Raw genomic sequence first — 7,233 nt, 5'->3', positions numbered from 1 at the left:
CAATTCGATAGAGACACCTTCAGCTGATGGGCTGGTGCTGGATGAGAAAAGAGTATTGAGTGATGCTGAGGCCCTTTCCTCCCTTTCAGCATTATCCTCTGACATGGTTGCAAAAAATAAATAAATAGAAAAAAAAACACCACACAAACAAAAAAAACCTTGCATCACAGGCAGTGTATTGTGATTTGTCAAAACATTACAATGAAACACGTTTACTGACAACATAAAAGAAACAAATTAACATGTGCTCAAAATTAGCAATTAATGTGTGTTTGGTTGTAAGCGCAGCCTTTATCACTGACTGGGGTGGCTCCCACTTGTAGCATGGTTCCAAGTTTGCCAACTTTATTGTCATCAAAGATGACTTAGTGTCCCCTTTGTTATGAATGGCCATTTTTGTGACCATTCATTTTTAAAAGAGCACCTATAGAAGGCAGCTCCACTCTGGTTTTTGGGCTTTGGGCCTGGTCTATCCTCTTTCCCTGAGGCCTCAACTACCTCCCTCATTTCTATTGTCTCAGGATTTTCTGTCAATGGACTTTCATGTTCCTCTTCTTGTGTCTTTTCCTGCTGCTGCTGATCTGCTTTCTCTGAATAACAGGACTTCTTGGGGGGCTGACTAGCTGCCCACATTGAGATTAGAGTCCTTTTCTGAGCACCACTTGTTTCTTTCCCTGACACTTTTGAAAACATCCTATAACAGAAACAGTTCACATTTATCTAATTAAATAGGTTGATTTGGAACTTGGACATGATTGACATTATTGATGAATTATACATGTTTTAATCAAAATGAATATAAATAAAATCATTTGAGTTGGTCTGTCCTTGATGTCCCTTGTCTGTTTCTTTAGAAAACAATAATTAACATTAACTAAATATAGGCATGCCCAGATATTTGTCTCGTAGTTAACGTCATGATGACTGGTTCAACGTTAACGTTACTGTGTTTTTATCACAGAAGTATGTAAAATTACTGCAATACTGCAAAACAAATAACTTTGATAATGCTAACTTATTTCTACATAGGGCATACAGCATATTAGTTACTAACCTAAACGACGGACACGCATAGTGTGTGACAAGGCTTAACATCTTTAAAAAAGATGAGAAAAATGGAAAAAAAAAATTGTAATCCATTTAACTATTCACAAATAATATTTTATTTAAAAATACACATACAATTAGGAGTTCATTTGTGCAAATGTTGTAAAAGCAAAACAACAAAATGTTCCTTGCCACATTCGGTTACGAATTACGTGAATCACGTAAATGATCAAAACGGTCGTCGAGTAGTTTGCATCACAGAATATTACTGTTGGTTATTTAACATTTCTATTGTAAAACAGCTGTGAAATAATAAATGTTTTCCTACTTGCCTCACACTCTTTCACTGTTAAAAAATGCCGTGGTGTCGCGCTGGAACAGTAAAGCCCCGCCCTTCTTTGATTTGATTGGCCATCTAAATCATTCTGACATTGACGAGCACTGTCTGGAGTTTTTATTTTATTTTATTTTTATCATAAATAAATATTGAATTTGGCAGGGAGATTTTTCTGCGTGAGAAAATGGATGTGTGGCCTGAGAGCGTGAGAATAGTGTCAATTGCGTGAGTTGGCAGCCCTGTTGGCAGCCCTGGAAAGCAATATTAAATATGTGTTCTGAGTTTGTCACACTACAGAAAAATTCGTTATTAACCACCAAGCCAAATTTGAATGCTTAAAAAACCCCGCCAAGTAAATACAATAAGGTATCGAAATCTTGAAAAATAAGCAGTATACACAGTATTTTCAGAATTCGTCGTCTGCGCTGATACCACGCCCACTCGCGGGAAAACTGCCGTCTCTATCAACTGTCAAATACCGCTACAAGTAAATACAATAAGGTATCGAAATCTTGAAAAATAAGCAGTATACACAGTATTCTCAGAATTAGCCGTCTGCGTGGATACCACACCCACTCGCGGGAAAACTGCCGTCTCTATCAACTGTCAAAAACCGCTACAAGTAAATACAATAAGGTATCGAAATCTTGAAAAATAAGCAGTATACACAGTATTCTCAGAATTCGCCGTCTGCGCTGATAATACGCCCACTCGCAGGAAAACTGCGGTCTCTATCAACTGTCAAAAACCGCTACAAGTAAATACAATAAGGTATCGAAATCTTGAAAAATAAGCAGTATACACAGTATTCTCAGAATTCGCCGTCTGCGCTGATAATACGCCCACTCGCAGGAAAACTGCGGTCTCTATCAACTGTCAAAAACCGCTACAAGTAAATACAATAAGGTATCGAAATCTTGAAAAATAAGCAGTATACACAGTATTCTCAGAATTCGCAGTCTGCACTGATACCACGCCCACTCGCGGGAAAACTGCCGTCTCTATCAACTGTCAAATACCGCTACAAGTAAATACAATAAGGTATCGAAATCTTGAAAAACTTATTTCGCGTTAAACAGGTTGTTTGGGAAAATCGGTGCATGAAATAGCCTAAAGCTGATCTTAATTTTTATTGATGACTGCAGTGTTAACAATTTTAATTGTAGGCCTATAATTCATTGTATAAATGAATAGACATGTTTTTTTTTTTTTACATTTTCAGTGAGGAGTAAGTTAATCTTATAGTAATGCAGTATAAAAAATTATTGCGGGGCAAATTAATTGTAATTTAATAATAATAGGAACCTATTAATCATAATAGTCCTAATAATAAGAAGAAGGTAACAGGCCTACATTAATTGGAAATGCTAAATCCTCTTAATATTGCCAATATTGCCAATATCTCTGGCAATAGTCGACACATGATACGACGATGCAACTCTGCACCTGGAGGTTATTGCGGGGCCCCTAACACAGGTGGGTGTGTTCGACTTGAAGCAGTGCTGCGCAGAACGATAAGTGTGTGACAACAAAGTAGCGCGAGAGTGATTCGACAGCATAAGGAGTGTCTGCTCTCTATAGCTCTCACTGTACTTTGATGTCACACACCGATCGGACTGGGCAGCGCTTCTTCAAGTCAAACACACCTCTAGTGTTAGGCGAGGGGCCATGCTCGGTGGCTCCAGTGCATCATCGAGACATGATTTCAGCCCCACCCAAAAAATCTTGAACTTAAAAATTGTGAAAAACTATTTAACGGTCTAACTGCATAACACAAATCAGTACTACATAGTTTACAGTCTTTGTGTTTTCCGCAAAACATTTCTAACATTTAGAATTTGTTTAGAAACAATTCTCGGAATTGCCTTTTCACAGACTTTAAGTGTGATATTTAACCTTCACTTTTTGTGCAACCACATCCTTGATTTCAGGGCTGACCAGCGCATGGTGCTCCACCCACTGCAGTGAAAATGCTGGATCCAAGACAGCTGCTTTTAGATAGACTGGGTCTGAAAATGGTGCGGAGGTTTCGTCTTTCGCACTTGCCATTTTCACACTGATGAATATTTCAAGGAATCTTTTGACGAGGGATGCTTGCAAACTTCTGACTAGGTCACTTAAGAAGCAGACCTGTGACTTCAGCTTCTCCAAGTGGTGATTTAGAGCAAGAACAGCACTGATGGTGATCCACTGATGTCCACCACCTCCTTCAACTGATTCCACTCCCTTGATGTGAACAACAACTCCTTATGTCCAGACTTTTCCAGAACACCACAGACCTTTGGATGATCACATTCTGTTAGTGCTTGTACCTGTCTCAGTGTTGAGTTCCATCTTGTGTTCACAGCAGCTGGAATGCTCTTCTCTCCAAATTCAGACTGAAAGACTTCTTTGAATGTTGTGCTTGTGTGAAGCAATGAGCTGATTTTGGACAGTTTTGAGAGAGCACGTGAAATTGCATTTGTTTCTTTTAAAACGTCACCCACCACCAGCTGGAGAGTGTGGGCAAAGCACTGAAGACGCTGTTTTCTTGCAATAGCAGCATCCATGGATTGCTGCTCCTCTGGGCTAAGGTCATTCCAGATCTGTGGATCATCAAGTTGGTCCTCATCATGTATGTCTTGTTCTTGTTCAGTGGGGAAGCACACAGTGAAGGCCTTCTTCATGTTGTCTGCATTATCACTAATAATATACTCTAATTTATCTTTAATGTTAAAATCATCACAGATTGACTCAAATTGCTCACTTATTCTTTCAGCGGTGTGTGGGCCTTTGAAATGGTTGCAAGCCAATAAACTGGAGTTAAGTTTGATCTTCTCATCAGTTGTCTGAATAAAGTGTGCAGTTACACCAAGAAACCCTCTCATTTTTCTATCGGACCAAATATCCACTGTGCCAGACACATTTTGTGTGTTCCTTAACACAGTTTTTAGCTTATTGCATCGCTCCTCAGCAAGGTTTTCTACTTTTGAGGTCATTGTTCTCCAACACACTGGAGCATACTTATGGTCAACCACTGAGAGAAAGTGCCGGAAACTCTTGTTTTCCACAATGGACAGAGGTAGGTTGCAATCAATAACTAAATCAGACAGTATTGAATTAGTTATAGCTCTTTGTTGTTGGTGACTGGCACTGTACTGCCCAACATGGGTTTCCATGAACTCTGAGACTGAAGGTTGCTGTGGATCATTTGGGGTGTTTTTGTTCATCTGATATTCTTCAAACCTGTCATGATAAAGATAATACAAAGCAGAGATTATATAAAAAAGGGTTGGTCGGATCGATCCTAAAGTATCGATACTTTCGATACTGATGTTGTATCGAATGGATCGATCCTCACATAAAAATATCAATTCTAAAGTGCATTTTTTAACCATTAATTTTATTTATTTATCAAGAAATTCGGTGCTAAATCCTCTTAATATTGCCAATATTTGATGCGTTTGACAATATCTCTGGCAATAGTCGACACATGATACGACAACGCAACTCAGCACCTGGAGGTTATTGCGGGGCCCCTAACACGGTTGGGTGTGTTCGACTTGAAGCAGCACTGCGCAGAACGATCAGTGTGTGACAACAAAGCAGCGTGATAGCGATTCGACAGCATAAGGAGCGTCTGCTCTCTATAGCTCTCACTGTACTTTGATGTCACACACTGATCGGACTGGGCAGCGCTTCTTCAAGTCGAACACACCTCTAGTGTTAGGCGAGGGGCCATGCTCGGTGGCTCCAGTGCATCATCGAGATTCGAGACATGATTTCAGCCCCGCTCAAAATTCATAAAAATGGTGAAAACCTATTTAACGGTCTAACTGCATAACACAAATCAATACTGCATAGTTTACAGTCTTTGTAACGTGCTTTCTGCAAAACATTTCTAACATTTAGAATTTGTTTAGAAACAATTCTCGGAATTGCCTTTACACAGACTTTAAGTGTGATATTTACCCTTCACTTTTTGTGCAACCACATAAATCCTTGATTTCAGGACTGACCAGCACATGGTGCTCCATCCACTGCAGTGAAAACGCTGGATCCAAGACAGCCGCTTTTAGATAGACTGGGTCTGAAAATGGTACAGGGGTTTCGTCTTTAGCACTTGCCATTTTCACACTGATGAATATTTCAAGGAATCTTTTGACGAGGGATGCTTGCAAACTTCTGACTAGGTCACTTAAGAAGCAGACCTGTGACTTCAGCTTCTCCAAGTGGTGATTTAGAGCAAGAACCAATGGAACAACAGCACTGATGGTGATCCACTGACGTCCACCACCTCCTTCAACTTATTCCACTCCCTTGATGTGAACAACAGCTCCTTATGTCCACACTTTTCCAGAACACCACTGACCTTTGGATGATCACATTCTATTAGTGCTTGTACCTGTCTCAGTGTTGAGTTCCATCTTGTGTTCACAGCAGCTGGAATGCTCTTCTCTCCAAATTCAGACTGAAAGACTTCTTTGAATGTTGTGCTTGTGTGAAGCAATGAGCTGATTTTGGACAGTTTTGAGAGAGCACGTGAAATTGCATTTGTTTCTTTTAAACCGTCACCCACCACCAGCTGGAGAGTGTGGGCAAAGCACTGAAGACGCTGTTTTCTTGCAATAGCAGCATCCAAGGATTGCTGCTCCTCTGGGCTTAGGTCATTCCAGATCTGTGGATCATCAAGTTGGTCCTCATCATGTATGTCTTGTTCTTGTTCAGTGGGGAAGCACACAGTGAAGGCCTTCTTCATGTTGTCTGCATTATCACTAATAATATACTCTAATTTATCTTTAATGTTAAAATCATCACAGATTGACTCAAATTGCTCACTTATTCTTTCAGCGGTGTGTGGGCCTTTGAAATGGTTGCAAGCCAATAAACTGGAGTTAAGTTTGATCTTCTCATCAGTTGTCTGAATAAAGTGTGCAGTTACACCAAGAAACCCTCTCATTTTTCTATCGGACCAAATATCCACTGTGCCAGACACATTTTGTGTGTTCCTTAACACAGTTTTTAGCTTATTGCATCGCTCCTCAGCAAGGTTTTCTACTTTTGAGGTCATTGTTCTCCAACACACTGGAGCATACTTATGGTCAACCACTGAGAGAAAGTGCCGGAAACTCTTGTTTTCCACAATGGACAGAGGTAGGTTGCAATCAATAACTAAATCAGACTTAGTTATAGTAGTTATAGCTCTTTGTTGTTGGTGACTGGCACTGTACTGCCCAACATGGGTTTCCATGACTGAAGGTTGTGAAGGTTGCTGTGGATCATTTGGGGTGTTTTTGTTCATCTGATATTCTTCAAACCTGTCATGATAAAGATAATACAAAGCAGAGATTATATAAAAAAGGGTTGGTCGGATCGATCCTAAAGTATCGATACTTTCGATACTGATGTTGTATCGAATGGATCGATCCTCACATAAAAATATCAATTCTAAAGTGCATTTTTAACCACTAATTTTATTTATCAAGAAATTCGGTCCATAACATATGCTTCTAAGTGGAAAAAATAGACTATACTAGTGAACAATGGTGTTGGATAGAACTATTTCTCCTGCTCATCAGAACACACGGAAATGCTGAAAGACAGAACCAATCAATCACAGACTGATTATTAAACTGAAAATTTAAACTGGTTGTTAAAAGTTAAAATGGATTGTGTTATGTTCTGTAATTGCTGTTAATAAATCTGTCAGAAAAAAATATGCTAAAGTTTCACCTTTAGGAGTACAACAGCCTGGCAGCCTTTTACAAAAATCGACCATGGTTTTATTACAGTAACCACAGTTTACCACAGTATTTGTAGTAAACTGCAGTACCCACAAATTTACCATGGTAATAATAATAATAATAATA

The 7,233-nt window shown here is 39.3% G+C and overlaps 1 long non-coding RNA gene across 1 annotated transcript in view; it reads right to left on the bottom strand.

Annotated features, from left to right (window-relative positions):
* Nucleotides 1–6,888: 6,888 nt before the first annotated feature.
* LOC107726973 (uncharacterized) overlaps nt 6,889–7,233 on the bottom strand; it is a 23,429-nt gene continuing 23,084 nt past the window's right edge. The window contains exon 3 of the long non-coding RNA XR_001638312.1: nt 6,889–6,984. This is a non-coding gene — a long non-coding RNA (uncharacterized LOC107726973). The remainder of the gene's footprint in view (nt 6,985–7,233) is intronic.

The sequence above is a fragment of the Sinocyclocheilus rhinocerous genome, unplaced genomic scaffold (genome assembly GCF_001515625.1).
Source record: "Sinocyclocheilus rhinocerous isolate Xijiao unplaced genomic scaffold, SAMN03320098_v1.1 scaffold3777, whole genome shotgun sequence".
Lineage (NCBI taxonomy): Eukaryota > Metazoa > Chordata > Actinopteri > Cypriniformes > Cyprinidae > Sinocyclocheilus > Sinocyclocheilus rhinocerous.
Note: the sequence above shows the minus strand (reverse complement) of the source record. Positions and strands in the feature narration are given on the sequence as shown.